We start from the raw sequence: 24,743 nt of genomic DNA on the forward strand, positions 1-24,743 counted from the left end.
AGAGATCTCCTTATCCAGGACATGACAGACGAAAGTCTGAATTCGTTTTTGCAAGCAGTAAAAATCAACTTTCATCCAATAAATCAAACTGAGTGACAGTTTAGTGAACGGGTTGAACTATTGACGTTCCGTATTGAGTGCTCCCTATTAGAAGATACATGAAAAAACATATATTTCTGATCATATTCATATTATAGCTGTCTATCAATTGCAATATACAGGTATCTATAGATAATATTCGTCCAATCTGGAGTTCTATCTGAGTTTAAACCGGCTCGTAATGAGATGACCGCAATAGTATGTTATCATGATGTACAATCTACATAATGTAGTGTACTTTCATAAATTTAAAAATCAAGTCTGCAAATGAGAATTGAAAATGAACCTTCAAGCGTTTTTATGACTGTCTAAAATCGCAGATAATGTTTGCAATCAAGACTTTCACGGTGAATTTGAATTCTCATTACTTTATTGAACTTTCAGACCTTTATTTAAATGTCATCAACTAACGTTTCTAAAAATTGATTGAGATACCAAGTAAAAAGAAAAATATCACCTCCTAAACTCATGAAAAAATTTAAGACAACCTCTTAGATTGGAAAAATTCCAAACAGTGATTGGGATGAAACTATCTTATAACTCAAAAATGAAAATCTGATTTGTAAACACTTCCACTGCTTGTTTTACTGTGAAAAAGGAAAACTTACACTACATTGAAAATGATTTTGCTTACGATAATCTGGAGAAGTTCTTGCGCTCAACGTACCTGCAAAAGAAAATTAGAGATCAATGACAATAGGAATTGAACGTATTGACAATTGACGATTGATAATGGATATAATCCATTAGTGCTTCCAAGTAGCCCTATAAGTAGATAGACATCTTTGAACAAGGAATTAAACCATACATTTTTCAAATACAGCGCAAGAAATAAATCCAAATTATTCACTTTAATTCGTAAGTGGAGAACTAAAGAATCAATAGATTGGTTGTTGGAAATTTCTCGAGTGTGGATTTCATTTTGAACATTGCATAAACTGCTTCACTCATACTTTATTTGAAATACTGTGTTTATAAGCAATAGTTAGCCGTATTTTAGAACTGGGCCATGATAAAAGGATAAGAGGTGATTGGTTGTTAGTTTCAGCAAATCATAATCATTCATGCAGAACTTGTCTTACCACCAGTGAGTATAGAATGTAACATTCTATACTAACTGCTTACCACAGAACACACAACATGAAACTAGATTTACCAATCTAATGTGCAGAATGTCTGAACTAACAGTATACAGTCGAATAATAAATAATTTATTTTCACTAAAATTTCATTCAACAACCTTACAAATCATCCATAGCAAAACAATACACAGGTAACAACACAGAATTCAGAATACCGGTACATAAAACAGAACTCAGGTATATTCAGGACTCTTGATTCATATCCTTGATACTTTGAAGGTATGATGTAGGACAATGTTGTACCAAATCCTTGATATATGGAATGTACAGTAGCAAGTTGACAAGGTAGAAGTATCAGCGTGTTTACTCAGGTGGAAATAATAAAGCTTGGTGCCAAGAGACCAATAGTTGCCCAGCCCAGTTAGCTCTCAAATCAATTACACCTCAAAGCACAAACACACTTCTCAGATATAGAAAGGAAAGGTAAGTATCAAATCAACACAAATATAAAATCCAATATACCACACCTAGTTAACAAACAAGACAAATTGTTCTGTATTCTCGTTGGTCACTTGAGTCCAGCTCTGGTAATTGTTAGTTGTGAGCTCCAAAATCAATTCCTGGTGGTTTGAAAAACATCTAAAGAAACTGATGAGAAGCAATGTCTGAAATGTTTGCTATAAAACAGTCCACAATACTCGAACGAAAACCCCTCCAAAAGGAGAAATGATAGCACGGCACTCATCTAATCCTTGCAATCGGACGGTTCTAGCTGAGGACGCATTCACTCCCAACTGATGTCCATATTCACTCGTAGACTCAAGTTTAAAACGGGAACAACTACTTTTCAAGGCTTCACATTCAAAAATATGTGTAGTGTCTAAAGGTGTAAAACATGTTTTTGTCTTTCTCGAAATAAATTCCTGGTATTTGACTACATCTTTGTGTTCATTGTACAGCGTACATTGATGATCACCGATATCATAATGGATAGAGGAAAAGTCAACTTGTCGAACACCTTATTTCAAAAATATATACAATGAGTCATAAACCAGAGATTTGGTACCACGAAATCCAAAGCAACAATACCTAGGATTTTCGAACCGCCAAATTAAAAAATATAATATACAATAAGTAATAAACTATGAACTTGGAACCGCGAAATCTGTAAAGAACAATACCTATATCAATTCTGAAAGGCAGCTATATAGGTGATTGGACGGCTACCGGCTACCCGGTGGAGTAATAATAATTCAGGTGGTTTGTAATTATAGCCGCAGCCGCTGTGGCGGTGAAACACCTGCATGATTTGCGGCACGATTGACACCTGACCTTTCGTCTGTTCCGACTCAATTCACTCGGCAAATAAAACAACGCAGCAGTCGTCGCCGACAGTCATCGCATCGCACCGCACCGCACCGCACGGACCGCACCGCACCGCACCGCACCAGACATGCCAAACTAATAACGAGTATTCCATTTTCTTATCTGTGTGCATCGCGATTTGAAAGTGGAGAAACTGCACAGTAATTGATAAGTATTGCTTGTTGAGAGCTATGAAGAGAGGAATGAGGAAGGCGAGGATAGAACTGCATAACATGTCGAGGAATGGAAATCTAGAGAAATAGAAATGAGATCTCCATCTCATTTCTATTTCTCTAGATTTACATTACAATACTTGTTACAAGACGAGGAAAAAACAGGATGAATAGAATTTTGAGAAGTTCGTGATATGGTAAAGGAGGAGGAGAGGGAGGCGATGAGAATGTGGGGTACAGAAAATGGAAAGAAAGAGTGATTGAAAGTAGAGGGGGTATGAGAAGGATAATTATATGAGAGGATGCTATATGATTTGTGATTGTATTGGTAAATAAAATGAATGTATAAAGCAGGAGATAAACGAAGATGAGTAGTTTCAGGAGTAAATATGAGGAGGGATGGTGGGCGAGAAGAAGAAGGAGAAATCAAAATAAAAAGGAGGAGTGATGTAAGTATGTAGCAAGTTATTTAGAGAGATAAAATAAGGTTGAGGAGATAAAAATTTATCATGAGGAAAAGGCATAAAGATGGAAGAAGTGGAGAAGAAGGAACAGAAGAAAGAAAAAAAGATATAAGATATATTTAAGATAAGATATATCGGGGACCGAGATAAAAACATTATTACGAAAGAAGAAATTATAATAACATTCATACAGAAATGTTCTATCTAATCACAGTAAATTGAGATATTCCCAGAGGAATGAAAAAATTTCCCTCACTAGGGCCCAGTTGCACAAAAGTCGGTTAAATTTTAATCCTGATTAACTTCACGTGAACCAAATCAGAGAAGACCATTTCAAAAACATGGATCTGCTGGAATTAATCATGACTGAGAATAACCCGGCTATTTTGCAACCGGCACTAAGTACCTGATTGAATGATTACAAAAGTTCAACAGCTGAGTAATATTTTGACACAGTCCCACACACATGAACTCGCTCACTCACTTCCATCATCAACAGACGACGAAATGATTATTATCAGCTGTTTTCCCAAGGATGAATAATAATTACCCTTTTAATATCCTTCAGCGAGTTTTCCCAGGGATGAGACCTAATGCAATCTTTATATTATAAACCTACTATGTTCTGAATTTCGTGAGAATCGTTAGAACCGTTTTCGAGATCCGGTGAAATACAAACATATAAAGATCTTAACATCCAAACAGCTAAACATATAAACAGAAGTTGCTCGTTTAATAGTATAGGATTTATTGATAATTGTTACAAGGCTGTGAGTGAGAAATCGCAAGGAGAAAGACAAGGATTAAGGAATGGAAGGAGAGTTTTAAATTATACAACTATAATATAATAGAAAAATAATTATTGATTATAATATATAATTATTAATTATACTATCATAAAAATAAGTATCCCTTCTGTGTTAAAAATATAGTGAAGGGAATCAACAAAACTATCGTACTGGTTATATTATCATTTTTTGAAAATGGAAGAGTGATAGGCGAATGTATCTTGTTCCTACAGGGAATGAAGTGAGAAAACAACATTTCTAAAAAAAATAAGTTGCAATATAAATGAGATGCTGAGATTTATTTGTAAAAAAGAGGATGATGAGGTTCAGATTTTTTTGGAATGATGAACAAGAATTTTATGGAGAAGGTGGTCAAAGTAAAGAAAATACGGAGTTCAGTGTAATAGATGAGACTAGATGATTGATTAGATATAAGAAGGAGAAAAAAGATAAACAGGAGAGGGAAGAGAAATAAGAGGAGAAAAATAGATCTAATAATTACTGCTTTGAAAAACAAGACCAGATAACTACTCTCTGTGTCCGTTTCTGAAATAAGAGAGAAAATGATAAAAACAAAGCTGAGAGAAAAATGCCAGATTAAAGTCAAAAGGAACTCATTACTGTGCTATTCACAAAGAGCAGCTTCCATTACTCCCGTCAACGCTTCAAATGTCATCAAGGGAATGCACAGCTTTTAATCATCACTCATCACTCACTATTTGTTATTTTTTCAAGCTAAACAACATTCACGTCACTGAATGCTTGATAACAATTCACATTCAGAGTTGAGTCTGACCTCAAAGAGTTGGGGATGACCTCAATTTGATGTTTTTGTTTTTCATAATAAATTATTGTAACCCTACATCGTAATTACTGGAGCGCTGGAAATTGTGATTGATTCTGATTGCTTTGTAACCTTTTTATATACAAAATTCCACAGAACATAGGTGTTTTGCTTCTACTGGTTGACACTAACAATAAAAACCAATAATAAATATTGAACACTCATTTCTTTCCTAGAATTCATTCGGAAATTATCTTCAATACACAAAAATCACTTATATGGGCTACTCTTGTTCAAATTAATAAAAACAATATAAAAACTTGTAGTAGCCTTTATTAAAAACTTAAAAATATTTTAACGACTAGTTTCGACCATAGGAGCTTTATTTTAACTAGTCATTTCAACTTTAAAATGACCTATGGTTGAAACTAGTCGTTGAAATATTTTAAAGTTTCTAATAAAGGGTACTACAAGTTTTTTTATTGTTTTTATTAACTTCAATACACATCATCAGTTTATTGAACTTCAAATACTGTTAAGTGACAGACAAATATCAACATTACAATTAATATTGTACAATATTATACTACTTCATTTATCAAACAGACAATGACATGAAAATCCAAATAACTTCACAGTGACGTAATGCACAATTTTGCACAATGTAACTTGACGTAATGCAAAACAAAATTAGAAACAATGTGAAAAATAAAGCGATCGATTAACAGCAGAAGTGTCACCACAGTCATCGTATCCATGTAGCAATAATACAATGCTTTATTTATTTATGCAACATCATGCATTTAGTGTGGTGTGGGTGCAGTTGTGATATTCAGTGAAAATACATGTTGCTAAGGAACTCTGAACACAAACATTGAGCAACATAATGTATTTGGAAGCGTCATGTTATCGAACAAATATGTTGGCAGACATGTTTCTAAAAAACATATTTTTCCAGTCAACATGTTGCCAAACAACAATATTCTCATTGATAACAAATTTCGCAGACAACACCACAAGCAATGATCACCCACCGGACGGGATTTAAGGCAATGTTAACAGGCCACCCACACAAGCAGACCAGCAATTGGCTACAAGAGCCTCCTTCGACATTCAGCTCCTTGCAGAAAAAAGGATTGCAAGAAGCACGATATATCAGCTGAAACCACATGGGCGTACAGCAAAACATTGTAGACCAGTCAAGCGGCTGTTCATTTTTAAAAATACTATCTCACCCACTACACTATACATGGTTTCACCCCATTGTTCTCCCGACCATTGTTATATTTCTCGCGAAATACTTTATAAATAATCCGTCGACACCACAAGACATATCACACGGGAATTCACGGCTAAACAAGCTTCCTTTTCCTCACCAATGATGATATCGGAACGTGTAGAGTGCTCCAACTGCAACTCTATATTATTTATTGTCGTTGCTCATTGTTACAAATGAGAGACCGTTTGTCTCCTGCTTTATTTATTCCAGGTGCTCCTGCAAATTATTACTAGATTGTCGTCACTATATTTCGCTGGATTATATTTCCGCGATATATCCCAGTTGCGGACGAGTGGAAATCGAGTTTGTTTTCAAGGGGTTAACGGTAAAGTAAACAAGTTGTAGGACACCGAGACAATAAAATATATATTTTAGCAGGAAGGAGTGTGTGAAAATATGAAATTTATATCAACAGCTCGAGGGAGATTTTCGCTCTATGAAAGTGATGATATCCCAAATCACTACAACAACTAATGATTTATAATTTTTCATGTGAAAAACAGAGAATCCCTGAGTATTAACTGTGAATTATAAAAGAAGAATGTTAACAAAATGAGTAGGCGTACAGCATAGAAATACGGATGGATGAATAAGGATAACCCCATCACAAATCATCACAGCTATTCATTCCTTGAGTCAAAATATGGTTTCACCCCTCACATTGATTGAAATAAAATTCCAAATTCCACTCGTAATTAGAGAGAATGATGAATGGTACATTGTAAAGTTTTAGATATCCACTTTATTATTAACTGTTATATTTTTACAACCTGGTCCTATCGTTTTATCCATCCTTCTCCTTATTTTTTCTTCCCCTATCCCATCGTCTCTCATATCTATCGTCCATTTTCTTTTCACCTCATTTTCACCCTTATCACCTTCGCAAGGATTAAGGGTTTTTCTAGTACATGGATAACCATAGTTGGAAAAACCCTTCAATCCTTCACCCTTTTTTCTGCACCACATTCTTTTTATTTTGTTCTAATGTGTATTGTTGTTGTTGTTGATGCATGTATTCTCTTTGTTAATCTTTATCAAACTTGTATGTGTGTGTGGAAATGAATTGAATTTGAAATTGAACTATGAAATGATATAAAATACTGTGAATATATTCTCATCCGTTTCATGGTTTGAATACGATTATAATAATACTTATTGGAGTAATTCATAACAACATTATTCACAAAAAATTCAATTTCAAGAACCACATCTCTTTATAATAGCTTCTTAACACCAAACGACCTTTAACCTCCACCTCACACCCAAGAAAATGTGTGAAAAATCCTACTGAAAACAAATCAGTGTTGACCTGGGGCGTCACTGGGTCACAACAGTAAACAATTCTCAGGCAAGGTCTGATCCTATCAGAGACCATTCAACACATTTCGGTATAATGCTGCTGCCATGATGTAAGACCCTGCTATTAATATCCCCATTCAAGGACAAGGCCTTGCTATATAATACGAGTTTTCGGTCTTATCAATAAAATAGTGAATACAGCTATGTGGAGAGGAGAGCAAGGAGGGATAAGGAGGAGGAGGAGGAGGAGGAGAAGGAGAATAAGGTGTTACTTGGCACATTAATTCACAAGCGTCAGTCTGTGGTCGATATACAATTTGTTATAGCCACGCCTTGTTTTGAGAGAATAATCTAATAAGAACAGTTTTTTTTCTTTTTTTAGAGCAAGTTTCATATTATCTTTGTTTGGTTGAGTATTTTTTATTTTTGATGCTGTAATTTTTTATTTGAAAAAATCTGGTTTTAATGCGCCATGATATTGACGCCAACAATAGTGATAATCTTGAGTAGAAGGCAGAACTAAGAATTAAAAACACTTTGAACCTGAGTGAATTTCATGAAATTCATCGGAAAAATAACATAAAATGTGAAGAAATATAAAAAATATATAAACTATAAAGACTAATTTATGACCATGTCATTGGGGAATATAGTATTCAAAGAGCAGAATTCAAACAATGAGAAGTATTTTTAAAAGTAATCAGGCCTATGATAGTGATAAAGAATGTATACACTTGATTAAATAAATAAAATCTAGTGTAGTTAAGGATATTGTTGGAAGATGAGTTCTCGAAGGTGATAGAACATAATTGACCGAGGGAAGTGGGGTCTAAGATTCAAGTCGACGGTTTTGCATTTCTCTTCATGTTTATATATTTATATTTTTGTTTATATTTATGTTCCGCATTTACAGCGAAACGCAGCAATAGATTTTCATGAAATTTGACAGGTGTGTTCCTTTTTGAATTTCGCGTCGACGTATACATACGGTTTTTTTAAATTTAGCATTTTAAGGATAATAAAAAAGAAAAAGGAGTCTCCTTTGAACGCCAATATTACCGTAAAAATCAGACTTTAGAATTATTCATCATAAATCAGCTGTACAGTGGACTATAATACTACCCGTTCAAAAATATCGAACATCTTGAAAATGTATCTTTCCATCAACGTTAGTAGACAGTTGTCTACTAACTTTGTTTTTCCATAAGCTGAGGCCATGATTCTCGTTTGGAGTTATTGATAGAGAATTTTTTTTCATTTTTCTTTTTTAATCTGATGATTAAAATTGCAACAAATATTATTGGAAAGGAATTGATTTCTAAAATCATGAAAAGTGAGAAATGAAGTTTGTAGGAAATCAGCATTATGGTAGTTTATTTTGTTAATTTCAACACACCGATTTTTCGCCAACACAACATCACAGAATGTTCTCTGATGGTTTGATTGGATTGGCGTATCGAGGGCAGCCAGACCTGATAACAGCGCTCACACTCACATTCCGGGACAACACATCATGGTACGATAGGACAGAAAGCTCTATGTTTATTTAGGATTTTTTCTAGACATTTTAAATTGATAAATTATTTATTAATTTTTGAGAAAACATAACAACAGGTCAATGTAACTTACTGAGCGCGAGGTCTACTGTTCACAGAACTACTAGTATTATAGTACCAATGCATGTAATAAAATTTACTTATAATATAACGTAGTAAGTGTTATTGATTTATGATAATATAATAACATAAAAATAATGTAATTTTGATAATATAATTATGATAATATTGATTTGTAATATAATTATTGTAATAGAGATTGGTTAAATTTATTAAATTTATTTAATAAATTTATCATTTACTCATCTAGTTTCTTGGTGAGAAAAGAAACTTATAAACTAAAATTGAAAAAGTCAATAAATTAAGAAATAATAATAAATGAGAAATCACCAATAAATGAACCGAACCACCCTTTTAATTCAACCACTTATTTTCCTTCTAATACATTGAATTGATAATAAAAATTAATTGAAAAAAGAATCAAATTTGAAAAAATATAAAAAGTCACCAATAAATAAACCAAAACGATTATTTTTTCAACTACTCTTGTTCAATCTCAACAATTGAATAGATATCGGTCGATTGTTTAGTGCAAAAAGATCTACCCCTGGTGGGACTCGAACCCACAATCCCCGGTTTAGGAGACCGATGCCTTATCCATTAGGCCACAGGGGCTTGGAGTCTGAGGAGGGAAAGAAGCCGCATTTCAAAGTGAGCGAGGCTAGCGACCAGTTTCATTGTTGTACCGTTATAATGCATGGTGTTACACACATATAGGTATAAATATCTATATAGCTTCGTTTTCATTAGTAGAGTTTTTAGTGGTAGAGCTCCCTGGGCAAGTACTAACTATCTTGTGAAGTCTCACAAGATGAAAACGTTCATGGAAGAGTACTAGTTTTTAGTAGTGAGATAGTACCATGGCATAGTACCAGAGACAAACAAATAGTTTACGTTTAGCTTATTTATTAAATAAACGTTTTTTCTATTCTATGAAGCATACATAATTATCTAATTTATTAAAGGAATGTTATAACAACATTACCGATAATGTTCAACATAATCTCAAAGCTTTCGAGATTTGTTTCTTTGTTATTTATTATTACTGATATAATATTATAGTTCATAGATCCTGGAGGTTATTTTTAACATTACTACCCTCTTATTAAATAATTATGTCTATACTGCCACGGAACAACTCCCTTTATTGTTTAAGTAATCTTTCATGTTATCACGAATTTTTTTAGCAATACTGTTTGCTTTTCTAACACAATTCCCCTCTGAATTTCTTAACTGTGCTATCTAAGATCCCCATTGACCAGGAATAAAATTTCCTTTATCAGTGTCTTCTACATCAATAACCAAGAAGTGGCATGTATGTATTTGGTGATGATGAACGTAACCAGTTGTGAAGAGCACACGCAGCAAGCACGATTTTGTTCAAAGTTTTCATTTTCAAATTACTTTTTCCAAATACACGAAATCTGCTTACTAATATGCCAAAGGCGTTCTCTATCACTCTTCTTGCACGGCTTAGGCGGTACTTAAAACAGTAAGATCCCTCTTATAACTTTTATAAGGTTTTAACATGTAACTTATACATGTATAATATTTATAAATTTTGACAATTAATTAATGAAATCAAACATATAATCAACACAAAAAATCCAACTAAAAATTATTGTAAAAGAGCAAAATACTTAATTGATCAATAGGATAAATTTCAATTAATTGAAAAAAATTACAATAACAATAATATTTTATATTATTCAATTTTTTTTCAAGGCAAACTGTATTAGCAAATTAATAAGAACTAAGCACTGGAACCAGCTAATTTGGTTATTTTATCCACATTAAGGCACCTCATTGCTTAATAGGATTACTTGTTGATGAGCCTTGTAAAACTTTGTCAAACTTAGCTTATCCAACTTCCATTTCTTGCTCGACTCTTCCCAAGTTCGGAAAGTTTTAGCTGATAAAGTTTCAGCTTTCCAACTTTGGAAAGACATGAATAAAGACACGTTAATGGAGGAGGCGCACAGCTTATAATTTCTGTCTATTTTACTTGATTTCCATTTCGTACAAAGTGAAGGGAAAGCGCTTTTCCGAGTGCAGTGGAAATAATATGAAATCCCCGGATGAAATAGCAGATTGAGTTTCCTTGCTTTTCATGAGTGCTTTCTGAAAGCTTTTACCGCTGCTCCTTACTGAGTTCGAGTTTTATTCATTTTTCAGAATCTCACTTCCTTGAATTTCATCTGTCTAATTGAAAATTCATGAATTTTATTCATAATACATTATTCCACCTTTTTCATAATTCAACATGAAAGGTATCCTTCTCTCTTATTAATGATTAACTAGCAGGTAACCCGTGCTCCGCAAGGGTCTAATTAAAAATTGACTAATTCAAAACTTGCCCTACTGAAATCTTAAAGAAATTTAAATAGGCTAACAAACATCATAAATTGAGAATCTTCATGCAAAATTTCGAGTTAATCAGCCCAGTAGTTCAGACGTGATGATGCGCATTCCTGAATTTCATATCTTTTACACCTATAAGCCAATTCTTTTCCTTATTATATTATAGATTAGAGGGTTGAATTGAAGAAATAATTGATTGAAGTAAACAAAATCAAATCAAATTAACCTTATCAAGAGTTTCAGTTCCAATGAACATTGAAACTTACGTTTTACTGTAATACCTATCCTACTCCCACATTACAGCGCAATGGTTTTCATTTTTATTAATCGAAGAAACAATTTCCACAGCATCTCTGAAAACATGTAGAATTCATGAAGTTCAATCACCAAGTTCATTATGAAGGTAGTATGAAAATACAAGAATAATGCACTATAACACTGATGAATTTTAACACTCATTCAAAATTAATTTCAATTTTAACAAGAATAAAATAGGGTAAAAGCTAAAACTTTCTTTCTTTATTCGAAAACTATATTTTGTTTTAAATATATAGGTTTTCTAATAGTTATGAGAATAATGTAATGAAATGAATAACAAGGTGAACCAAGGCATTCGACTTGAGTCGCGAGCCATCACTCTGAGGCCCGGTTGCACAAAAGCCGGTTAAATTTTAACCGTGATTAATTTCACGAGAGCCAATCAGAGTAGACCTTTTTGATAAGACAGCTTCTAATAACGACGTATGATTGAAAAATTGAAATACGGAATTTGAAATGTGATTAATTTTAAATGTAACATAGTTTTAAAATGTAATTTATAAAAAAATAATAAAATAATTTTAAAATTTATACGCAATATTTTTCGTGACAATATTCACTAGAGAAAAGAGGAAGAACACCTGTTCTGGAAATATTCAACAAGAAATATGCAGCTTGGCAGAGTTCCCTTCAAGTTCATCAAGTTCTATTTGTGAAATATTTGCAACGTAATAGGAATGCTTTTAGAGATAGTTCGCTACTGCTTTCAGAATTCCAAGTTACGTAATTTGGAATGACGGAAATTAATTGAAGGGGACAAGACCAAATTTAATATTGTGTGCGCCAAATTTCTGTCACATTAGTCTCTGCTGATTAAGTCGATTTATAAATAGATCCCTCCCTCTTCAGGCTGACGAATTTGGAAAGATTGTTGTTAATCCAATTCAAAGTATCCTAAAGGTGAGGATGATAATTAATTAATTCTGATAGCAAACTTTACTGTAAACTCCCCTTCAAAGTATGCCCACCGATTATTTAAAATAGTTTTTAATTGCTCATGGAATATCTGCTATAAGTTAGATTGTGATTTTGTCTGAAATGAAGGAAGCAACCAATGAAATCAATAGTGAAATATGAAAAATGAATTGTGGACTACATAGTTTCTAAAATTAATAATTTCTTTAAGGAGGCAAAATGGGTTTTTACCTGTTGCCTCCATGAATAAAATTATTTATTTATTTAAAAATTGATTCTCTACCACAAGTAGGTAGTTCAATTAGTTTAAAGCTCTCTAAATTCTCACCAGTATTGGTTAACCTAATATTGTTATTCCTAATGGTCTAATACTCATTAGTTATTCTAGAGGATCCAGAGTAGATGCTATACTGAAGATTTTTCTCCAATTAGCAATCAGAAGTATCAAAAATTATTCATTCATGCCCACCTCATAAGTTCATATTCCACTTCCACAACTCTCCATCAACGATCGATCCATATTATCGGTTCATATCAATCATTATTTCACACACCAATTGATTTTTGTCCACAACACCGACTGAAAAAGGCGAAGTTTTGATAGACTGTCCTTTCCAAGCCAACTACTCAATCACTCGTTCATGTGTGATGGCAACATAGCCAAAACATGTGCACTAAACCGTAATAATGAGGGGCGGTCCTATGACAGAGAGAACAGTATTGAGGGGAGAGAGATATAGTGACAGACAGAGAGAGGAGAGAGATATGGAAGGAAACATGAAGGAGAAAGAGTAAATATGAGTGAGGGGAGAGAGATATGGAGAAAGACAGAAAGGAGAGAGAGAGAGAGATTAGATATGATTGAGGGGAGAGAGATATGGAGGGAGACAGAAGGGAGAGAGAAAGAGTGTGAGGGAGGAAGATAATGAGAAAGAAAGAAAAGTGTGTGATATGTGGGTCTGGTTAGCAACATGTGTGTGAACATGTTGAAGCTAAATATTGAGATACAGTTCGAACTGTCAGCATTCCTTATAAATAATTCCAATGCTACCCATTCAAGCAATGCTGACTGTTTAAAGTGAATGTAGCTAGCTGTAGGGACAGGTGAAAGTGTGGACCTCAGTCAAAACTAATTGCAGATGTTCGCATAGCTTTCCATCCTAATCTGGTGACAACACTATTCCATCACATCCAATTTTCATTCTCCAAATACAGTTCAAAACATCTGTGTCGGTCCTTTTCAGATTCCACGTTTGTTTTGTTTTCGTGCCAATAATATGTGTCACGGTTGTAAAGCTGGAATCGTAGTAGGACCATATAAGTGAGCTTGAATTATGATTTGGAATGTACTTAAAAATGACAGTTTTGGCCCATTTTGGTCTTTTACATTTCTAATTGTAGTGTATTCCCTCCATTTCTCAACGATTAGCACTTCATGATGCTTATTTAGCTTGTGAAAAAGTGAAGCAAATATCATCAAGCATTACAGGAAAGCGTATAATCAAACAAGTTCTAACAATAACGGAAACCCAACTTCAGAGGAATGGATACAAGAGGTTCTTCTAATTCATTGGAGAAGACAACTATTGAATGGAATTGTTAGTGGCAGGAATATAAATGAATGGAGAAGAATCTGAGGACAGTAGAAGAGTGGAATTGAATGAGGAGGTGATAAGAGAGAAATGATGAATTAAAGAAAAATTGATTTAAAAAAATAATATGTTAGAAAAGAGGGGGCTTGAGTGGTTGAAGAAGGAGAGAAAAAGAATTGAAAAAAAGAACAGGAAATTTTGGAAGCAGGGAAGTGAATGAATCGGCAAAAAATACCATAATGAAATAGGAAAAATGAATGAATTTATTTGTCAAGAACAAAATACAAAAAAGCTTCACAAAAAATAAATATAAGTATAATGCTACTGCACTTAAACTAGGATACATACAAACAATTAAGGAAATGTTAATTTATTTAATTATATATAATAACGAAATTATATCCTTATTCATGATATTATAAATAATAGTTAATAAATGAAGATGAAGAAAACTGAAGGAGAGAGGAATAATGTAGGATAAAATACAGTGAAGCAGAACAAACGAAAAAATCTGTCGTTAAATGATAGCGGAATAAACAAAAGTAAAAGGAGAAGGATAACTAGTGGCTGGAAGAGACGACTGATTGAATTAGAAAGAGAAGGAGCTAAGAAAAGTCAAGATACGTAGGAAGTCGAATGATACATGTAAAGGAAGAAAGGATGGAATTGGGAGTAGTTAGAGGAGAAAAAGTTGACGATGATGAAGAAGGAAAAGGAGAGGTATAAACAGCTGAATAAAATGTATAACAATTAAAAAGGAGAAAGAACAGGAAGAAGGGGAAGAAATGTTAAGGAAGGAAAAGGAGAAGTGTAACAGCCGAATAAAGATTTACATAAATGAAAAAAGAGAAAGAAAAGTGAACAGGAGAAGGAGCTGAAAGAGAAAGAGTAGATGAGAAAGAGAGCAGAGAAAGAGGAAGAGGGAAAGAAGGAAAAGGAGAAGTGAAATGATGATTTGGAGAGGAGGGTACAGTAATGAGAGTGTGGTTAGCCTAGATGGGTGTAGTGAACTCTTTTCTGGTATGAGTCATGCGGCCATTAGCCGGCTTTCGACCGTGAAAATCGCATGCAAAGAACCGCGATTGCTGCCATGCTGCTGTCATGCTGCTACAACCCTGCCATAACACTTCTACTTCTACACTGTACTTTTTGGCACGCGTTCAGACATCTCAAAAAATCAACTCCACATCTTTGTTCTCTTGCCACACTGTACCAGAGAAAACTTATAGGAAAAATGTATTTATAATAGGTGAATAGCTGCAGAGAAAACTTCAGATTGTATTGATTTTCTTGAGATTGTATTATCCTATGACTGTACTAAGTGATTCAATGAAGGAGGAGGAAGTGGAAATTAGGCACTTTCTATTCAAGCAGAAAATAAGAGACCATACGATTCTAATCAATTGAGGAGAATAGAAGTCTCACCTTATTTAAGGTGGGAGATATTGTTGACGAAATTCAAGTGAATAGGCAAGGTTTGTAGGACTATTCTAGATCGATACAATGAGGAATGGAGAAGAGCATTGCAGTAAATTGTCTTCACATAATATCATGTCTTATGAGGTGATTATGTTTTCAATTGTTATTAGCTGCTAGATCAACTACTGTGTTTGGAAGTCACTGGAGATTGATCATCTTCGAATCAATGTGGAAGAATGATGTACAAGATTTGGATATCGAAATCAGTTTTCTAAACGGAATTAGATGATTTTTGACCGTTGTCAAATCACCATTATTCATCACAATAATATTGTCTAGCGATAAAGATCATTTTCAGTCGATTTGACCAATTTTTTAGATCATTTTAAACATTTGTAAGGAATAGGACTGGATATTGTGTGGAGAAAAATATCACATCAATTTGGAGAGTAGTACAGATCGAATACTTATTTTTAAATTTGATGAGAAATTTGATGATTACAATCGATGAGAAACTTGACCTTGAGAGAGAATTGGACCTTGGTATTCACTGATATTTCATTCCAAGTCTATTCGCTTCTTCTGTCGTCTTCTACACCGTTAGCAAAATTCGTATTGACATATCGATGTGGAAATAGAAACCTATTATAGCATAACCTGATATTGTTTACTGATTTTCCTGTGGTTCTATTGAGGACAGATATTCCAATATTAGAATGAAATTGAATTCGCTAAATCCCTGAAGATGGTATCAATTCTCAATCAGTAGTTTTTAAACCAATTACTCCTACCAAAGCACAATGCTCTACAATATTGGAAGCAGATAATATTCAAATATGAAAGCAAGGTATGACAGAAATGTTTCATTGCAAGCACGGTATCTTCTCAAGAGCTTGAGCGAATCAATTCCAAATCACCATTAATCTACATCCCTAAGGATTATCAAATCCATCTCCAACTGCCCAAGACGATGGATGAAGTTTGAATCAACTCAGTCGAAGCCACTTAAGATGAGGCCACTAATTCATGAATCCGGTTAATACACATAATCACTCTACAACCCCTTACCAATTACGTGGGCTCCGTAATATCTCATCAAAATTACAATAATCTTCATCACTCATCTGAATATAAATAAGGGAACCCCCTGAGGTGGTCAATTATACCAGACTTTTCAGAGTTTCAAAAACCAAAAACAAACAACTTAATGGAGTCATCCTTCATGACGGTCGAGAATGAAAAAAGAGAGTTAAATTACATCATGAAGCAGAGGTCTGATGTAATTTTCTAATCGGGGTCCAATTTCTTTAAAACTCGGAGGTCTCTAAGGATAATACCAACCGAAAGTGCTGGGAGAATAATAGCACACGAAGCCTGTAATTATCCGAACATTTTTTATTCTGGATTACCGCATTTCGGGTACCAAGCTCACTGATCTTTATTCTTTACTCTTTCATTTTTCTTCATCCTGCCACCGATAATTATACAAAAGCATCAACCACACAACAATGAAGATGAAAAGGTCCCGTCACTAAGAAAAGCTACTATCAAAGTTTGTGAGATGGATGCCAATTTGATACAACTTATTGTTTACAGAAACATTCAGCTTCTTTGACGAGCATTAATATCATGAGATTGACTCATCAAATGATTGAACTCATCGTGAGATATGGTTACAATTGATAGGTTACAGATTGTCAAAGAAACGGAGTATCACACATTTTTACAATTCAATAGAATCTTCATTCACATATTCCACTAAGTGGACCTTAGGAATAGATAATAATCCTCTCATTCAAACAGACGGTAACAATGTAGAATATTGAACTGTAATGTTAATAATCGTAATGAATTCAAATTCACAGAAGTTTCTAAATTGTATGAGGTCTATAGGGTATAGGAAATAGTTTTGTATGATCTATCATTCATATATAAGTAGAATCTGTATCTGTATATGTTGAAACCAAGAGTTACTATTATATTAATTTTTCCTTAACCTTATATATGCTTATACTATGATCAAGATTATTTATATAACATTAATCAAACAATGAGAATTAAAAAGTTGATCAGGGTAGGAGGTAGCAGAGAGATGTACGTAGATAATTCATATGAGCAGCTTTAATATTCTAAGATTCATTGTCTCGTATACGAAGGAATATTGGAAACCGTATGAAAACGGTTCAAAATACCAGAAGCCTTCCATTTAAATGGATAGGAGTTAGTGTGGAGGAAATCCACACTAACCAATATAACAATGTAGTTGACGTTTCAATGACTACACAGCTACTATTTTAGTGAACAAGCATTCTCACAATCCTATCCCCCATTATTCGGGAGTAGAATACAATCCACTTCTCCACGTGTTACATGAACGGCCTCTCAACTTCTCCCCGTTCCTCTGACTGGAGAACAGAAATTGTTTCTGGATGTTTTGGGAATTGTCCAAGTTCTAACGAGACACAGTAGGCGTAAAAACATCGCTATAACTACTCTCTCTCATTCTCTCTCACCCTTCATTCCTTCTAACCTCCTATTTCTATCTTCCTCTTTGAATAAGTTTCTGTAGTTGTCAGCTCTGTACAGTTGGAACAATAATCTAGCCGTCTTTATGACCTTGAAAAGGCGTCTCAAGAGTCACGTGACAAAGAAAAGTGTTCTCTTGGCGAGTGTATACTGTCACTTAGATTTGTAACAATTTGTCGCTTCATTTTATTGCCGTTGTGATCTCAGTTCGGTGTAGAGTTCTAGAAGATGTGAACTATATGCTTGTAGAATGTGGAAGGTCATACATTTGAACATTGAAAGCCTTTTAGAACAGAAAACAGAACATTAGAAGCTACGAAATAGGGTATTTATATTACGAGACGAGCATTGTTGCCAATGAAAACAAACTTGTCTTGATATTTGATATGCTAGAAGTTAGAGTAACATATACTTGTTTTCTTATATAACACAGGGATTAAATCAAATCCAGGGACACTTACCAAGTTATATCATGTGGTTTATGTGTTGTTTTAAAATGTGGTCTATGTGTTCGCTATTTTTAGTAGTATAAACATAAATATCATCAGATTCCACGAATATTTTATTACGATTTTCTCTATCTTTCTCATGAGTAAATTCGAGGGTAGCTAGTAAAGGGAATGCCCTGCAGTTCTATATGCCATCATTACGTTTGTAAATTGAGAAAAGCTCAATTCAGAATCAATTGTGGGTTCATTTGATTTTCTTATCAATGTTTCATCCATCCTAAACTCAATGTTGATAATATGAAATCTCAACATTTACATCAATGCTCACATACACTTTAGAAGTACTTTACAACAGTACCATACTTGTAATCAATTTCAATTTTCATTTAGAATATGTTACAACATGATGGTGAACTGATACAATCGAAGACAATTTCCACAAAATTACCAATAATCTATAATAAATTCAATAAGCAGGAACGTTCTCCTCAGACTTCATACCATCAGCTCTGACCCTGGATCACAAGATAACTTCTCAACCGATAAACAATAACGCGCCGATAGTCGAGACATGGACTCAAGTCAAGACGCGAATTATTACCATTATCATCATTCTGCGATGGTTTCCTATTCTGAGAGCGACCGTGGGTACAGCAATCACCACAATGAGTTATGAACACCACAGAGGGAACACCACAGCGAGAACACCACGTGGTGTTCCGGTAATGGATGTCACGAACGGATAATTGAGATTATGGCTGGGACAAAGTTCAGTCAAGTTCAAGTGCTAAGTCACTAAGTTCAAGAACTGCTAAGTCACTGAGGCGGTTGAAGGACTTTGAGTAGAGGATACTGATTTAGTCAGATTCACTTTAAACCGGCAGCATGCCATATTGATACCGTCAAAGCATCTCCCATTCAATCAATGTTGACAGACTAAAATGGATCTCACTGGATAGTACTTGCAAAAATGAAGAGACTTATTGTGGTAGAGCTATCTTGAAGAACAATAAATTGTAGTATAAGTACATAAATAAAAAATAGTTTGTCAAAGTGAAGGGATTAATCGCTTGTAGCAATGTAGCGTCCACAGTGGACTGACTCACAGGTCTTAGCGGAGGGCCCCAAATGGTCCAAGTCCGGGCCTGTGTCTACTACATACACTACAAAGTCAATGTAGTTGATGCACAATTGTCTCTAGGAAATTTGAATACATAATCATATTATGAATAGTATAATTGTTATTTCCTTGGTATATTCCATATATGAAGAGATTTATTGCGTGAGATACCTCTAAGAAGAGAAATAATCCAATGAAGCTATAATTGGAATAACATATCATTTTTAACAATAAAAATTTTGTTCAATTGAATTTGAGATTCCTGTAATGGAGAGCTATATACTATTGGGGTGGAGTCCCATTAGAGATATATTAATTAAAATATTGTCACGAATACAATGTCACAGTTAAACCCCATTTCCAAGTCACAATCCTATTCAAAGTATTATCATTCAATAAGGAAATACTTTCTTATTTTTATCATTGTCAAACCACAATGTTGTTTTAAGAATTTGAATATTGTACTTCTAAATTTGGGGGGATTACTAATACTCAGTATGAGACAAGGAAGAAACGAGTGGGCGGATTGTAATCAACAATAACAAAAAGTATGACAACATTGTGTAAGGTCAGGCCTTGACCTTTTGAACTGCTGCAGCGCAGCCTTTATCACATGGTAAACAGAAATTTATGGCACCATCTCGTATTAGTTGAATGACTTTTTGTTTCTGTTGTTTGAAAACAAATCTCGTATCCGAGTTTATTAGAGTCAGGTAACTAATTAAATAATTGTGATGAATTGTCATAATTCATCTCATGGATTGATATTGCGGATATTACCTGGGAAGGTCTAGCTCTGAGAAATTGAAGAAATTTCTAATAAAAAAATGGAAAATATTTCTATTGAAAAAATTTTCTCAATAATTATCAAACCAGTCATTTTTAATTGTTTTATCCAATTCACTTTGAAAATTGAGTAGAATGAATGATATACAGTGAAATTTCAATCAATGATATTATAAAAGAAACACAACTTAATGAAAGTGCATTAGTTATTTTATAATGGATCAATAAAATCGTATCAAACTAAATCAGACGTTGAACAAAGTTCCATGAAAGGAATGAAGCAAATGATGTAGGTGAACAGATGGCTAGAAGCAAGATTAAGAAAACAGAATGGGGAGAAATATTTGAACAAAGCAAGATTATGATGATGAGAGAGAGAGAGATTGATTGATTGATTGATTGATTGAGTACTTTATTTATGTAGATTACAATATATACTGGCTTATACACTTATATACAATAGCTTACAATACAGCAAAGTCATAGATGAATTTACATAATATAGACTAAGAAAATAACTATTGAACTGTATATGATATGAAAAAGCAATTTGTAATATCATAACTATAGATAATAATCATAATGTTATGCATCTACATAAATTGGCGGAGCTTTGGACATATCAATGTCCATTCTTTGGGAAGAATATTAAAAATATCCTCCCCATTAACTCTCTACCAAAACGTTAATTTCGTTATTTAAACTAAGGATTTATTTATTAATGGAAATATTGTAAAAAATTCAATCAATATGAATATTGAAGAGAAAAAAACAGAAAATTGATAAAGTAAAATAATTATATAGGTAGATAAGATCAAATAATTGATTAATAAAATGAAGTAGGCTGAAAGTAGATCAGGGTTATCAAATTTCAGTAATATACAGCAGTATGCAGTGGATAATTGAAATAACATGAGTTTATATGATATATATATACAATTCGTTCTATAACATGGTTTAAAGGTTTATATTGGTGGAATGGGTGAGGGATGGTTGTCATGTGATCGTTCTAGGGCCGGACAGTTTCAGTCATTTGTTCCAAAATATGTTTTTTTAAAGTCAGGTTGAAGCTCGCTCGGCTCTCGATAGACCTGATAGAAACAGGAAGTGTATTCCATGCACGAAAGGCACTGACTAAGAAGGATTTTGTGAAAATAGTAGTTCGATGATTGGGTATCCTTAAAGTACTTTCTCCGGTTCTAGTATGTGAAGCATCTATCCTCCTACCTTCAGAGACAAATTTGAAATCATCTTTAAAATAGTTCGGATTACCGTATTTCAAGATATCTCTAACAAGCTTGACTATTCGAAAAAGCCTCTGATCGGGAAGCTTCAATGTTGAACTAGCAATGTGGGCTGGGGTGATATGATCATGGCGTTGGAGAGAGTAGACGAAACGCAGACAATAATTTTGGCAACGCTGTAGTTTATCATTCAGAGTGACTTGCATATCATTAAGGACAGAATTACAATACATTAAATGTGGGAAGATGAGAGATTGAACCAATAATAATTTAATGTTTCTAGGGAGGATATCGTGCATTTTCTTCAATGCATGCATGGCTGAGAATACCTTTTTACAAGTTTTGTTCACTTGTTCTGACCAGTCAAGAGTATTATTCATAATAATGCCTAAATTTTTAACTGAGCTACAGTAAGGAATGTCATTACCGTCTACACTAATTTTGTGAATCGATTCAAGGTCAATATTGTTTAAAAGACGAGAATATCCAATTATAATAGGTTGTGTTTTGATGGGATTAAGCTTAAGGCCATTTTTCTTTGTCCATTCCACTATCGAATTGATATCCTGATTCATTATTCCAACTGTTTCATCAATTTTTGTTATGGGACAGCTTAAATAGATTTGAAGGTCGTCTGCATAAGTATGGAAACTGGAGAATTTGATAATGGAAGAAAGATCATTAGCATACAAAGTGAAGAGGAGAGGGCCTAAAATTGAACCTTGTGGTACTCCATGCATAACGTTTTTCCAAGTTGACTTTTTGTCACCGACAGATACACATTGTTTCCTACCTAATAGATAGGATTTAAACCAAACTAACGAGTTGTGACTGAAACCAAGAATAGCCAACTTATTCAGAAGGACTGTATGATCAAGAATGTATGATCAAGAGAGAGAGAGAGAGAGAGAGAGAAACAAACCAAATAAATAGGAGCAGTGCGAAGGGGAGGTGAATCAAAATTAACTTCATTCATTCATAGAAAAGTACCGCCCCTGGCTGAAGAATAAACGCCAAGGAAGTCGACACTTCATCTATTCACTAAAAAATATACATATATGAAAGTCAAGACAGGATGTTGGCTACTGTATTTTGTTCATTGGGCAGACTGTCATTAATCTTTGGGTGGTCTACAGGGACAATAACTTTGTGTATGTGTGTGAGGGTATGCATTTGTGTGTGTTTATGCTTGCATTCAGGTATTTTTTAACTTTAGAGCCACCCACCGTTATACACACTGATTATTCAATAATTTCATTTGCATATTGTATCAAAAATATAAAATAGTATACTTTATTCTTGAGTATTAGTATCAAGAAGAATAAAATCTGAACTGAATTGTAATGCGGGATCAAGGATTGAGAGGATTTCATACAATAAAGTGTATTGAATTCAATGTTCTTGATAAGAGGGATTAAATTCAGAGTCAAAACAGTCTTATTCAGAGAATCTCCTTTGCAAACAGGAAAGTCCTTTGTAGTATTTAAAATGAGAATTGCTGTATAGAGTATCAAAAGAAAATGACTCCATTATAGGCATACAGTATTATGGTTGAATAAGTTTTTCTAGAATATATATTACTAGCCGTCAGGCAAGCTTCGCTCGCCATATCCGTCTAGCCAGGGGGCTCCGCCCCCTGAACCCCCGACTGGATCGTCCAGGAATGAGATCAGCAGGCTCGCTTCGCTCGCCTGCATTTTTCATTTGAGCATTTTTATCATATGTTAGGACAATCCAGTCGGGGGTCCAGACTAAACGTCTGGCTAAATGGATATGGCGAGCGAAGCGAGCCTGACGGCTAGTAATATAATATTCCCAGGATTGAAGTTGCAGTGCCGAATCAATTTTTTCGCGATAAATGCATTTAAATCTTCAACTTGATGCCAACCTAACAAAGTCAACTCAACTTAATGCCAACCTGACAAAATTATTAATTTAGTTGCCAGTTAACAACTGTTTCGAAGAGGTACTCTATCTAGATTATAGTTCTATAGTAACATATGATATGGAAATTTCAATATTATAATTGAGAGATTGGGAGAAGAAGAATATACATGCTAAAAGACAAACTTTAAACCCTTAAAAACAACCCTTAGAGTTAAAATATTGCCAAAATATTTCTTAGTGCGCCTCAAAAGGGCCAACTGAACATACCTACCAAATTTGAATTTTTTTGGTCCGGTAGATTTTTAGTTCTGCGAGTGAGTGAGTGAGTGAGGGAGTGAGTCAGTCAGTCAGTCAGTCAGTCAGTCAGTCAGTCAGTCAGTAGGTCAGTCAGTGAGTGAGTGCCATTTCGCTTATATATATATATATATACTAGCCGTCAGGCTCGCTTCGCTCGCCATATCCGTCTAGCCAGGGGGCTCCGCCCCCTGAACCCCCGACTGGATCGTCCAGGAATGAGCTCAGCAGGCTCGCTTCGCTCGCCTGCATTTTTCATTTGAGCATTTTTATCATATGTTAGGACAATCCAGTCGGGGGTCCAGACTAAACGTCTGGCTAAACGGATATTGCGAGCGAAGCGAGCCTGACGGCTAGTAATATAATATTCCCAGGATTGAAGTTGCAGTGCCGAATCAATTTTTTCGCGATAAATGCATTTAAATCTTCAACTTGATGCCAACCTAACAAAGTCAACTCAACTTAATGCCAACCTGACAAAATTATTAATTTAGTTGCCAGTTAACAACTGTTTCGAAGAGGTACTCTATCTAGATTATAGTTCTATAGTAACATATGATATGGAAATTTCAATATTGTAATTAAGAGATTGGGAGAAGAAGAATATACATGCTAAAAGACAAACTTTAAACCCTTAAAAACAACCCTTAGAGTCAAAATATTTCTTAGTGCGCCTCAAAAGGGCCAACTGAACATTGTCACGTGGTAAATTAATACCACCAAATATTTTAAAATGAGCCAATGAAATGTAATAGAACTATAAAATTGGAAAGAAGGTTAGACCTAGTCAAAGGATAAATCGACTTAAATCAAGTATTATTAGCGATTAGGAGTAATAGCATTATCAACAATGATAAGAAAACATGTATAATTGTGATTTAAT

General features: G+C 34.2%; 1 protein-coding gene and 1 non-coding gene across 2 annotated transcripts in view; both read right to left on the bottom strand.

The window, feature by feature from the left end:
• LOC111062079 overlaps positions 1-24,743 on the bottom strand; it is a 353,400-nt gene that overhangs the window by 235,979 nt on the left and 92,678 nt on the right. The gene's annotated exons all lie outside the window — the stretch shown is intronic.
• Trnar-ccu lies at positions 9,492-9,564 on the bottom strand. The gene has a single exon. It is a non-coding gene; the product is annotated as a tRNA-Arg (tRNA).

This window comes from Nilaparvata lugens, chromosome 10 (genome assembly GCF_014356525.2).
Source record: "Nilaparvata lugens isolate BPH chromosome 10, ASM1435652v1, whole genome shotgun sequence".
Classification (NCBI taxonomy): Eukaryota; Metazoa; Arthropoda; class Insecta; order Hemiptera; family Delphacidae; genus Nilaparvata; species Nilaparvata lugens.